Here is a 14,006-nt window from a genome sequence, read left to right on the forward strand (position 1 = left end):
TTGTATGAATATTGTTGAAGTGAACTGTAGAGTCCCATGAAAATGATGTTCATGTATAATAGGATTAAGACAGTATGTTTTCTTCATTCTTTTTTATTTCTTTTAATATATTCTTTAGCATGTTTATAAATATAACTTTTATCCTTCAGATCTTAAGTCTTCTTTTGCTTTCTTCAGCAATTTTAAAATACTTACAGGTTATCCTCTTCCTTAAAGCTATTCTGGTGTACACTCTTTTAAAAAACCGTTCTCTAACTTTATGGTTTTTAATGATACAGGTAATTTTGTGAGCTCTGCCCCGTATCTTTGAAAACCTTTAAATAAAGTGTAATAGTTATTTCAGTTTATCTTTTCATTCATTTTTCCAAATGTAAGCCCCAATATCTTCTCAAACCAAAGAAATAGCAAAATGAACTTATGACATAGGTTGATATCAAGACTATTTCTATGTGTCACCTTATTTGGGATGGGGGCAGTTTGTTAAGCAAGGTAGATTTGGAATAAAAAGGTACACCAACATCAAAAAAAAAAAAAATCCAAAACTCCTAGATACAGAGAACTGATTGGTAGTAGTCAGAGGAGGTGGCTATTGGTGGGGAAAGTAGAAGAAGGTGGTGAAAAGGTACAAACTTCCAGTTGTACAGTAAGTCCTGAGGATGTAATATACACCTTTCTGAGTATAATTGATAACACTGCATTGCAGAACTGTAAGCTGCTAAGAGAGTAGATCTTAACATTTTTTATCATAGGAAAAAATCTGTTAACTTTATGAGGTGATGGGAGTTAACTAAACTTACTGTGATAATCATTTTGCATTATATATATATAATATACATATTAATATATACATAATCACTATGTTGTACACCTAAAACTGATGTTATATTCCAATTATATCTCTAGAACTAACACCCCCAAAAGATGTCCTTTTCATTATAGGGGACTGGAATGCAAAAGTAGGAAGTCAAGAAACACCTGGAGTTAAAAAAAAAAAACACCTGGAGTAACAGGCAAATTTGACCTTGGAGTACAGAATGAAGCAGGGCAAAAGCTAATAGAGTTCTGCCAAGAGAACGCAATGGTCATAGCAAACACTCTCTTCCAACAACACAAGAGAAGAATCTACACATGGACATCACCAAATGGTCAACACTGAAATCAGATTGATTATAATCTTTGCAGCCAAAGATGGAGAAGCTCTATACAGTCAGCAAACACAAGAGCGGGAGCTGACTGTGGCTCAGGTCATGAACTCCTTATGCCAAATTCAGACTTAAGTTGAAGAAAGTGGAGAAAACCACTAGACCATTCAGGTATGACCTAAATCAAATCCCTTATGACTATACAGTGGAAGTGAGAAATAGATTTAAGTGACTAGATCTGATAGACAGAGTGCCTGATGAACTATGGATGGAGGTTTGTGACATTGTACAGGAGACAGGGATTGAGACCATCCTCAAGAAAAAGAAATGCAAAAAAGCAAAATGGCTGTCTGAGGAGGCCTTACAAATAGTTGTGAAAAGAAGAGAAGCGAAAAGCAAAGGAGAAAAGGAAAGATATATCCATTTGAATGCAGAGTTCCATGAATAGCAAGGAGAGATAAGAAGACTTCCTCAGTGATCAATGCAAAGAAATAGAGGAAAACAACAGAATGGGAAAGACTAGAGATCTCTTCAAGAAAATTAGAGATACCAAGGGAACATTTCATGCAAAGATGGGCTCAATACAGGGCAGAAATGGTAGGGACCTAACAGAAGCAGAAAATATTAAGAAGAGGTGGCAAGAAAACACAGAACTGTACAAAAAAGAGCTTCATGACCCAGATAATCACGATGGTGTGATCACTCACCTAGAGCCAGACATCCTGGAATGTGAAGTCAACTGGGCCTTAGGAAGCATCACTACGAACAAAGCTAGTGGAGATGATGGAATTCCAGTTGAGCTATTTCAAAGCCTGAAAGATGATGCTGTGAAAGTGCTACACTCAATATGCCCGCAAATTTGGAAAACTCAGCAGTGGCCGCAGGACTGGAAAAGGTCAGTTTTCATTCCAATCCCAAAGAATGCTCAAACTACCACACAATTGCACTCATCTCACACGCTAGTAGAGTAATGCTTAAAATTCTCCAAGCCAGGCTTCAGCAATACATGAACTATGAACTTCCAGATGTTCAAGCTGGTTTTGGAAAAGGCAGAGGAACCAGAGATCAAATTGCCAACATCCGCTGGATCATGGAAAAAGCGAGAGTTCCAGAAAAACATCTATTTCTGCTTTATTGACTATACCAAAGCCTTTGACTGTGTGGATCACAATAAACTGTGGAAAATTCTGAAAGAGATGGGGATACCAGACCACCTGACCTGCCTCTTAAGAAATCTGTATGCAGGTCAGGAAACAACAGTTAGAACTGGACATGCAACAACAGACTGGTTCCAAATAGGAAAAGGAGTACATCAAGGCTATATATTGTCACCCTGCTTATTTAACTTATATGCAGAGTACATCATGAGAAACGCTGTGCTGGAGGAAGCACAAGCTGGAATCAAGATTGCCGGGAGAAATATCAATAACCTCAGATATGCAGATGACACCACCGTTATGGCAGAAAGTGAAGAGGAACTAAAAAGCCTCTTGATGAACGTGAAAGAGGAGAGTGAAAAAGTTGGCTTAAAGCTCAACATTCAGAAAACTAAGATCATGGTATCAGGTCCCATCACTTCATGGCAAATAGATGGGGAAACAGTCGACACAGTGGCTGACTTTATTTTTGGGGGGGCTCCAAAATCACTGAAGATAGCGATTGCAGCCATGAAATTAAAAGACACTTGCTCCTTGGAAGGAAAGTTATGACCAACCTAGATAGCATATTAAAAAGCAGAGATATTACGTTGCCAACAAAGGTCCATCTAATCAAGGCTATGGTTTTTCTAGTGGTCATGTATGGATGTGAGAATTGGACTATAAAGAAGGCTGAGCACCGAAGAATTGATGCTTTTGAACTGTGGTGTTGGGGAAGACTCTTGAGAGTCCCTTGGACAGCAAGGAGATCCAACCAGTCCATCCTAAAGGAGAAATCAGTCCTGGTGTTCATTGGAAGGACTGATGTTAGTGCTGATAGTCCAGTACTCTGGCCACCTGATATGAAGAACTGACACATTTGAAAAGACCCTGATGCTGGGAAAGATTGAGGGCAGGAGGAGAAGGGGATGACAGAGGATGAGATGGTTGGATGGCATTACTGACTCAATGGACATGGGTTTGGGTGGACTCCGGGAGTTGGTGACGGACAGGGAGGCCTGGTCTGCTGCGGTTCATGGGGTCACAAAGAGTCGGACACGACTGAGCAACTGAACTGAAAACTGGAGGAAAAAAATCCAAATCTAACTAACAAACAAGTGATTGCCTGCTTCACCTAAGCATAAAATAAAGACTTAAATACGCATAACATTAAAAGATTTGTCACCAAAGGAACCATGTATAAGAAATGTGAAAGGAATGTAAAGGAAGTCCTTCAAGTCAAAGAAAATGGTACCAGATGAAGGTCTGGATCTACAGAGAAGCGTGAAGAGCACCAGCAGTAGTAAGTATATGGGAAATGATATAAAAGACATTTACCTCACTATACATCTCTTTAAAAGACAACTGAAGCAAAAGTAATAAAAACATTTCTGGTTTTATAATATATATACTGGTAAAATATAATACATGACAACAATAGCTAAAAGACCAGGAGATGAGAATGAAAGTGAATTGTCCAGTTTTTACACTGTGTATAAAAGGTGTAATGCTTGAAGGTAGACTGTGATAAAGATACACAGTATAAACTGAAGTTAACACAAAAAGAAGTTATGATTACTAAGCCAAGAAAGGAAGTAAGGTGAAATTATTAAACAAAAAAAACTTTCACTATTCCAAAGATAGCAGCAGAAGAGAAAAAGGAACAAGGGACAAATGAGACAACAGCAAGAGAGTAGATTTAAATCAACCATATGAAGAATTACAACAGATATAAAGGTGTAAACAAAAGATCAGCAAACATTAAAGGGCCAGATAGTAAGTAGTTGACCTTTACAAGTTACAAGGTTTCTGTTGCAACTAGGTTAACTCTGCTGTTGTAGCACAAAAGCAGCCACACACAATACACAAAGAAATGGATGTGGCTCTGTTCTAATAAAATATTATTTACAACAAATAAGGCCATAGTTTCTAGTCCCTTGTTTAAGTACCTCATTTCAAAGGCAGAAGTAGACTGGGGGAGAAATTCATGACCTAAAAATATGCTGCCTATAAAAAATATTTTAATATGCTATCTACAGATTAAAGGGCTTCTCTGGTGGCTCAGACAGTAAAGCATCTGCCTGCAATGTGGAAGACCTGGGTTTGATCCCTCGGTTGGAAAGATCCCCTGGAGAAAGGAATGGCTACCCGTTCCAGTATTCTTGGTTGGAGAATTCCATGGAAAGAGGAGCCCAGTGGGCTACAGTCCATGGGGTTGCAAAGAGTCGGACACAACTGAGCACCTTTCACTTTCACAGATTAAAAGTAAAAGGATGGAAAAAAATATACTATGCAAATATGGCAGAGAAGAAGCAATTCTGACTCCAAATTGGAATGGTTTATTTGACTTGCTTTTCATTGCTGTTGTTACTATGCTGCTGCTAAGTCGCTTCAGTCGTGTCTGACTCTGTGTGACCCCATAGATGGCAGCCCACCAGGCTCCGCTGTCCCTGGGATTCTCCAGACAAGAACACTGGAGTGGGTTGCCATTACCTTCTCCAATGCATGAAAGTGAAAAGTGAAAGTGAAGTCGCTCAGTCGTCTCCGACTCTTAGCGACCCCATGGACTGCAGCCTACCAGGCTCCTCCATCCATGGGATTTTCCAGGCAAGAGTACTGGAGTTGGATGCCATTGCTATAAATCCCTGCCTCAGTAAACCCAGCTGCTCTGCCTGACTGTTGAGCTAAAGTGCCTTTCTTCAGCTCACAGGGAGATAATCTGACCATCCTTGCCTGTGATTGGCTGCAGGAAGGATGAGATAGTTTGTGCTCTGTGTGCACATTCGCTCAATCATGTCCAACTCTTTGGGACCCTGTGGACAGTAATCTGCTAGGCTCCTCTGCTCATGGAATTTTCCAGGCAAGAATACTTCATTGGTTGCCATTTCCTAATTGAGAAGATCTTCCTGACCCAGGGATCCAACCTGCATCTCCTGCACTGCAGTGGATTCTTTACCACTGAGTCATCAAGGAAGTCCAATTATTAGAGAAATACAAATCAATGATACAATGAGGTATCACACCTAACACCAATCAGAATGGCCATCATAAAAACATTTACAAACAATAAATGCTGGAGCTGATGTGGAGAAAAGGGAACCCTCCTACTGTGTTGGTGACAATATATATTGACATAGCCATATGGAGCAGAGTAGGGAGATTCCTTAGAAAACTAGGAATAAAACTACCATGAGACCCAGTAATCCCACTACTGGGCATATATGAAGAGTAAAAGACACATAACTGAAAGACACACGTACCCCAGTGTTCACAGCAGCACTATTTCCAATAGCCAGAACATGGAAGGAACCTAGATGTCCATCGACAGATGCATGGATAAAGAAGTTGTGATACACACACACACACACACACACACACACACACACACACACACACACAGAGTAATACTACTCGGTCATAAAAAGGAATGAAATTGAGTCAGTTGTAGTGATGTGAATGAACCTAAAGTCTGTCATACAGATTGAAGTATGTCAGAAAGAGATAAACAAGTATCATATATTAATGCATATAAATGGAATCTGGAAACGTGGTACTGATGAACATATTTGTAGGGCAGAATAGAGATGCAGATGTAGAAATGGACTTGTGGACCCAGTGGTTAAAGGAGAGGCTGGGATGAATGAACAGAGTAGTGCTGACATGTATCCACCACCTTGTGTAAGAGAGCTAGGTACCAGGAAGCAGCTGTACAGCAGAGCAACTCAGCTCAGTGGTCTGTGGTGATCTTATGGGTGGGATGCTGAGGGGGTGGAGGGAGGCTCAAGAGGGAGAGAATATATGTATACTTACAGCTGAGTCACGTTGTTGTGCAGCAGAAACCAATACAACATTGTAAAGCCACTATCCAATTAAAAGGTAAAAAAACCCATCTACAACCAATAAATGCTGCAGAAGGAAGGGGAATGTTCCTACACCGTTTGTAGGAATGTAAACTGATACAGCCACTATGAAGAACTATAGGGAGGTTCCTTAAAATACTAAAAATAGAACTACCATATGACCCTGCCATCCCACTCCTGGACATATACACAATGAAAATTGTAATTCAAAAGGTACATCCACACCATTGTTCACTGAAGCACTATTTACAACACCCCAGAGAAGGGAGCAACATAAATGTCCATGAACAGAGAAATGGATAAAGAAGATGTGGTACATATACACAGTGGAATGTTACTCAGAAAAAGGACAGAGATTGTGTCGTTTGCAGCGCCAAGGATGGACCTAGAGACTGTCATACAGAGTTCAGAATGTCAGAAACAGAAAAACAAATATATATAAACACACATATGTGGAAGCTAGGAAAAGGGTATAGATGATTCTATCTGCACACAGATGAACAGACACAGACACAGAGAATAAATCTATGGACACCAAGGTGGGCGGTGTTTGGGTGGGGTGAACTGGGCAATTTGGATTGACATATATATACCATTGATCCTATGCATAAAACAGATAAATAACGAGAACCTAGTGAACCCCTCAGGGAATTCTAGTCAATGTTCCATGGTGACCTAAATGGGAAGCAAATCCAAAAACAGGGGACATATGTAAACATGTACATGATATTTTCTGTATAACAAAAACAAAAACACTGTAAAGCAACTATACTGCATTAGAAATTAATAAAAAATAAAATAACCCCCCAAATTCACAGATACAGAGAACTGATTGGTGGTAGCCAGAAGAGGTGACTGGTGGTAGGGGAAGTAGAAGATGGTGGTGAAAAGGTACAAACTTCCAGTTATACAATAAGTCCTGCGGATGTAATGTACACCTTGCTGAGTAAAGCTGATAACACTGCATTGCTGACTTGGAAGCTGATAAGAGAGTAGGTCTTTAAGGAAAAAAATTGTTAACTATGTGAAGTTATGAATGTCAACAAAATTTATTGTGAAAACATTTTACATTATATATTAAATATAAATTACTACATAGAAAATCACTACGTTGTACACTTAGACTGATAATGCATTCCAATTATATCTCAATAAAATGGAGGGGAAAATCCAAATCTGACCAACAAAGATGTGATTGCCTGCTCCTTTAAACCTGAAATAAAGACTGGAATATGCATAATATCAAAGAATTTGTTACCAGCAGAACCATGTATGAGACAAGTCAAAATAATGAAATGGTACCACACGGAGGTCTGGATCTACAGCAGAGAGTGAAGCGCAACAGTAGTGGTAAGTATATTGGGAAATTTTACAAAGACATTTACCTCACTATATACCTCCCTTTAACAGACAGTTGATGGCTTTAATAAATAGTGAAAAAAATTTTCTGGTTTTATAATTCACACTGGTGAAATACATGATAACAACATAAAAAATGCCAGGGCAGGAGAATGAAGGTTCACTGTCAAAGTTCTTACACAGTGTATAAAATGGTGTATTGCTTGAAGGCAGGCTGTGATAAGAATACACAGTATAAACTGAAGTAAAATAACACAAAATAAAGTTACAACTACTAAGCCAAGAGGGGAAATAAGGTGAAATTTAAGAAAAAGTTTTCACTAGTCCAAAGGACAGAAGCAATAGAGAAAAAAGGGAGCCAAGGATGGATGAGACAATAGCCAGACAGTAAACCAACCATATGGATAATTACATTAGATGTAAAAGTGTAAACCGAAATCATGAAGACTTTTCTCAAAGGGCTCGTGGAAAATAGTTGACCTTTGCCAAGTTATAAAGTCTCCGTAGCAAGTATGTTAACTCTGCTGTTGTAGCACAAAAGCAGCCATAGTCAATGCATTAAGGAATGGATGTGGTTATGTTCCAATTAAATGCTTTTTACAAAATCAGAAAGTCTACCAGGCCATAGTTTTCCAGTACCATGTTTCAGTACCTCAACTCTGAGGCAGAAGCCTACTGGAAGAAAAAGCATGACCTAAATGTGTGCTGCCTACAAAAATTATTTTAATATGATACCCACAGGCTAAAAGTAAAAGGAAGGAAAAGGATGCACCGTATGAACACAACAGAGAAGAAGCAATTCTGATTCCATCTTGGAACTGTTTCTTTGACTTGCTTTTCCTGCTGTTATTATAATCCTACATAAGGCCCCACCTCAGAAAACGCAGCTTCTCTGCCTGACTGCTGGACTAAAGTAACTTTGTTCGGCTCTCAGGGAGATAATCTGACCTTCCCCCTGTGATTGGCTGCAGGAAGGAAGGGACTGCGTGTACTGTGTGTGTGCACAGTCACTCAGCCATGTCCAACTCTTTGGGACCCCATGGACTGTAGCCTGCTGGGCTCCTCAGTCCATGGAATTTTCAAGGCAGGAATACTGGAATGGGTTGCCATTGCCTACTTGAGGGGATCTTCTTGACCTAGGGATCCAGCTGACGTCTCCTGCACTGCAGTGGGTTCTTTATGCTGAGGCAATTATTAGAGAAATACAAGTCAAAACTACAATGAGGTGTCACCTCACACCAATCAGCATGGCCATCATAAAAATATCTACAAACAATAAATGCTGGAGAAGGTGTGGTGAGAAGGGAACCCTCCTACCCTGTTGTTGACAATGTATACTGATAGAGCCACTACGGAGAAGAGCATTGAGATTCCTTAAACAATTAGGAATAAAACTACCACATGAGCCAGTAATCCCACTACTGGGCTTATATGCAGAGAAAACCTATAACTGACAAAGACACATGTACCCCAGTGTTCAAAGCCACACTATTTCCAATAGCCAGGACATGGAAGCAATCCAGATGTCCATCGACGGATGCATGGATTAAGAAGTTGTGATATAAGTATATACAATGGAATATTACTCAGTCATAAAAAGGAACGAAATTGACTCAGTACTAGTGAGGTGGATGAACCTAGATCTGTCATACAGAGGGAAGTCAAGTCAGAAAGAGATAAGTATCATATATTAATGCATATATACAGAATCCAGAAAAATGGCAGTGATGAACCTTTTTGCAGAGCAGGAATAGAGATGCAGAGGACAAGCCGAAACAGCAGGGGAAGCAATGGGTGGGACGAATTGAGATAGTGCACTCACATATATACACTACCATGTGTAAATTAAACAGCTAGCAGGAAGCAGCTGTATAGCAGAGGCAACTCGGCTCAGTGCTCTGTGATGATCTTATGGGTGGTATGGTGGAGGTGAGAGGCAGGTTCCAGAGGGAGGGAACAGATGTATACTTATAGCTGATTCATGTTGCTCTACAGCAAAAAGCAATACAACACAGTAAAGCAACTATCCTCCAATTAAATACAGTAAAAAAAAAAAGCCTATAACCAATAAATGATGGAGAGGGTGTGGAGGAAAGGAAATACTCCTGCACTGTTGGTGGGAATGTAAATTGATACATTACAATGTAAATTGATACAATACTGCTCTGTGGAGAGCAGTATTCAGGTTCCTTAAAAAACTAAAAATAGAACTACCATATGATCCAGCAATCCCACTCATGGGCATTTTAATTCAAAAAGATACATTCACACCAATGTTCACGGCAGCACTATTTAAAACAGCCAGGACAAGGAAGCAACATAAATGCCAATCAACAGGGGAATGGATAAAGAAGATTTGATACCCGTATACACTAGAATATTACTCAGCCATTAAAAAGAATGAAATAGTGCCATTTATAGCAACATGGATGGACCTAGAGATTGTCATATTGAATGAAGTCAGACAGAGAAGGATTAATATTGTATGACATGCCTTATGATACAGCAAACTTATTTACAAAACAGAAAAAGAAATGATACAAATGAACTTATTTACAAAACAGAAACAGACTCACAGACTAAGAGAACAAACTGATGGTTGCCAGGGGGAAGAATAGGGGGAGGAGGTAGGAATTTGGGGATTGACATGAACGTGCATGCGTGTCCAGTTACTTCAACTGTGTCTGACCCTTTGTGACTCTATGAACTGTAACCCACCAAGCTCCTCTGTCCATGGGGATTCTCTAGGCAAGAGTACTGGAGTAGGCTGCCATGCCCTCCTCCAAAGGATCTTCCCAAGCCAGGTATCAAACCTGCACCTCCTGTGTCTCCTACTGCTGTATTTAAAATGGATAACCAACAGGGTCCTACTCTTTAGCACAAGGAACTCTGCTCAATGATAGGTGGCAGCTGAGATGGGAAGGGAGTTTGGGGAGAATGGATACATGTATATGTATGGCTGAGTCCCTTTGCTGTCGCAACATTGTTCATCAGCTATACACCAATACAAAGTAAAAAGTTAAACCAAAAAATCCAGTATGTACTGTCACAAAAATAGAAAATATAAATCAATGGAACAGGGCAGAGATCCCAGAAATAAACCCACACAGCTATGGTCAATCAATCTATGATAAAGGAGGCAAGGTCAAGAAGCAACAGTTAGAACTGGACATGGAACAACGGACTGGTTTCAAACTGGGAAAGGAGAAAGTCAAGGCTGTATACTGTCACCCCGCTTTATTTAACTTATATGCATAGTATATCATGTGAAATGCCAGGCTGGATGAAGCACAAGCTGGAATCAAGATTGCCAGGAGAAATATCAGAAATATCAGATATGCAGATGACACCACCCTTATGACAGAAAGCAAAGAGGAACTAAAGAGCCTCTCGATGAAAGTGAAAGAGGAGAGTGAAAAAATTGGCTTAAAACTTAACACTCAAAAAACTAAGATCATGGCATCCAGTCCCATCATTTCACAGCAAATAGATGGGGAAGCAATGGAAACAGTGACAAACTTCATTTTCTTGGGCTCCAAATCATGGCAGATGGTGACTGCAGCCATGAAATTAAAAGATGCTTGCTCCTTGGAAGGAAAGCTATGACCAACCTAGACAGCAAATAGAAAAGCAGAGTCATTACTTTGTCCACAACGGTCCATCTAGTCAAGGCTATGGTTTTTCCAGTAGTCATGTATGGATGTGACAGTTGGACCATAAAGAAAATTGAGTGCCAAATAATTGATGCTTTTGAACTGTTGGTGTTGAAGACGACTCTTGAGAGTTCCTGGGACTACAAGGAATCTAACCAGTCAATCCTAAAGGAGATCAGTCCTGAATGTTCATTGGAAGGACTGATGCTGAATCTGAAGCTCCAATACTTTGGCCATCTGATGCGAAGGGCTGACTCATTTGAAAAGACCCAGATGCTGGGAAGGATTGAAGGCAGGAGGAGAAGGGGATGACAGACGATGAGATGGTTGGATGGCATCACTGACTCAATGGACACAAATTTGAGCAAGCTCTGGGAGTTGTAATGGACAGGAAAGCCTGGCATGCTGCAGTCCACAGGGTTGCAAAGAGTCGGACATGACTAACCAGATGAATTGAAAGGAGGCAAGAGTATAGAGTGCAGGAAGGACAGTCTTTTCAATAAATGGCACTGGAAAACCTGGACAGCTACAAGTGAAAAATGAAATTAGAAAACTCTTTACCCACCACACACAAAAATGAGCTCAAAATGAATTAAAGACCTAACTCTAAGACCAGACACTATAAAACTCTTAGAGGAAAACATAGGCAGAGCACTCTCTGACATAAATTACAGCATTATCTTTTTCGATCCCTCTCCCAGACTTATGGAAATAAAAATGAAAATAAACAAATAGGACCTAATTAAACTCAAACACTTCTGTACAGCAAAGGAAACCATGAACAAAACAAAAAGATAATTCACAGAATGGGAAAAAAATATTTATTAACAATGTGACTGACAAGGGATTAGTTTCAAAAATTTACACCCAGCTCATGTGGCTTAATATCATAAAAACAAACAACTCAATCAAAAAATGGGTAGAAGACCCACACAGACATTTTTCCAAATAAGACATATAAATGGCCAAGAGGCACATGAAAAGGTGCACAACATCATTAATTCTTAGAGAAATGCAAATCAAAACTATAGAGATATCACCTCATAACCATCAGAATGGCCATCATGAAAAAAATCAACAAACAATAAATGCTAGAGTGGGTGAAGAGAGAAGGGAAATCTCTTATGCTGTTGGTAGGAGTGTAAATTGGTATAGCCACTCTGGAGGACATTTCGGATCGTCCTTTAAAAAATAGGAATAAAACTACAATATGACCTAGCAATCCCACTACTGGGCATGTACCCTGAGAAACAAAGAGGAAAGAAAAGCTGCTCAGTCATGTCCGACTCTTTGTGACCCCATGGACTGTAGCCTACCAGGCTTCTCTGTCCATGGGATTTTCCAGGCAAGAGTACTGGAGTGGGTTATTTCCTTCTCCAGGGGATCTTCCCAACTCAGGGATCAAACCCAGGTCTCCCGCATTGCAGGCAGATGCTTTACTGTCTGAGCCACCAGGGAAGCCTGAGAAAACCATAATTCAAAAAGGCACATAATTCAAAAAGGCTGCAGTGTTCACTGCAGCCCTGTTTATGATAGCCAGGACATGGAAGCAATCTAGATGTCCATCAACAGGAAAACGCATAATGAAGTTGTGGTACATATATACAATGGACTATTACTCAGCCATGAAAAGAAATCAATCTTGAGTCAGTTAATCTGAAGTGGATGAACCTAGAGGGTATTATATACAGTGAAGTCAGTCAGAAAAAGAAAAACAAATATCGTATATTAATGCATATATATGGAATCTAGAAAAATGGTACTGATGAGCCTATTTGCACGTCGGGAATAAGATGCAGATGTAGAGAATGGACTTGGGAACACTGCAGGCTAAGGGGAGGGTGGGACAGACTGAGTGAGCAGTACTGAAACATATACATTACCGTGTGTAAGATAGCTAGCTAGTGCGAAGCTGCTGTACAACACAGGGAGCTCAGCCCAGTGCTCCGTGGTGACTTAGCGGCGGGGGAAGGAGAAGGCAACGGAAACCCACTCCAGTACTCTTGCCTGGAAAATCCCATCGATGGAGGAGCCTGGTAGGCTGCAGTCCATGGGGTTGCGAAGTCGGACACGACTGAGCGACTTCACTTTCGCTTTTCACTTTCATGCATTGGAGAAGGAAATGGCAACCCACTCCAGTGTTCTTGCCTGGAGAATCCCAGGGACAGAGGAGCCTGGTGGGCTGCCGTCTATGGGGTCGCACAGAGTCAGACACGACTGAAGCGACTCAGCAGTAGTAGCAATAGCAGCGGCGTGGGATGCAGAGCTGGTGGGGGGGGGGGGCGGGTTGAGAAGGAGGGGATATATGTATACTTATGGCTGATTCACACTGTTGTATGGCAGAAATCAACACAACACTGTAAAGCAATTTTCCTTCAATTAAAAATAAATTTTTAAAAATTATGCTTAAAAACAAAAAACAGTTGATTCTGCAATCCCATTCATGGGCACGTATCTGGAGAAAAACATGATCTGGAAGGGTATGTGCACCCCAGTGTTCACCACAGCACTGTTTACAACAGCCAGGACATGGAAGCAACTTAAAGGTCCACCGACAGAGGAATGGATACAGACTACGTGGCACATAGATTCAACGGAATACTACTCAGCCGTTAGAAAGAATGAGATAGTGACTTCTCTGGTGGTCCAGTGGTTAAGATTGTGCCTTCAAATGCAGGAGGTGAAAGTTCAATCCCTAGTCGGGGAGCTAAGACCCCACACGCCTTGAGGCCAAAAAACTAAAACATAAAACAGAAGCAATATTGTAACAAATTCAATAAAGACTTTAAGAATGATTCACATTTTAAAACATCTTGTTTCATTCAACAATGCCATTTGCAGCAACAGTGATGGACC

Source organism: Oryx dammah, unplaced genomic scaffold (genome assembly GCF_014754425.2).
Source record: "Oryx dammah isolate SB20612 unplaced genomic scaffold, SCBI_Odam_1.1 HiC_scaffold_26, whole genome shotgun sequence".
Taxonomy (NCBI): Eukaryota; Metazoa; Chordata; class Mammalia; order Artiodactyla; family Bovidae; genus Oryx; species Oryx dammah.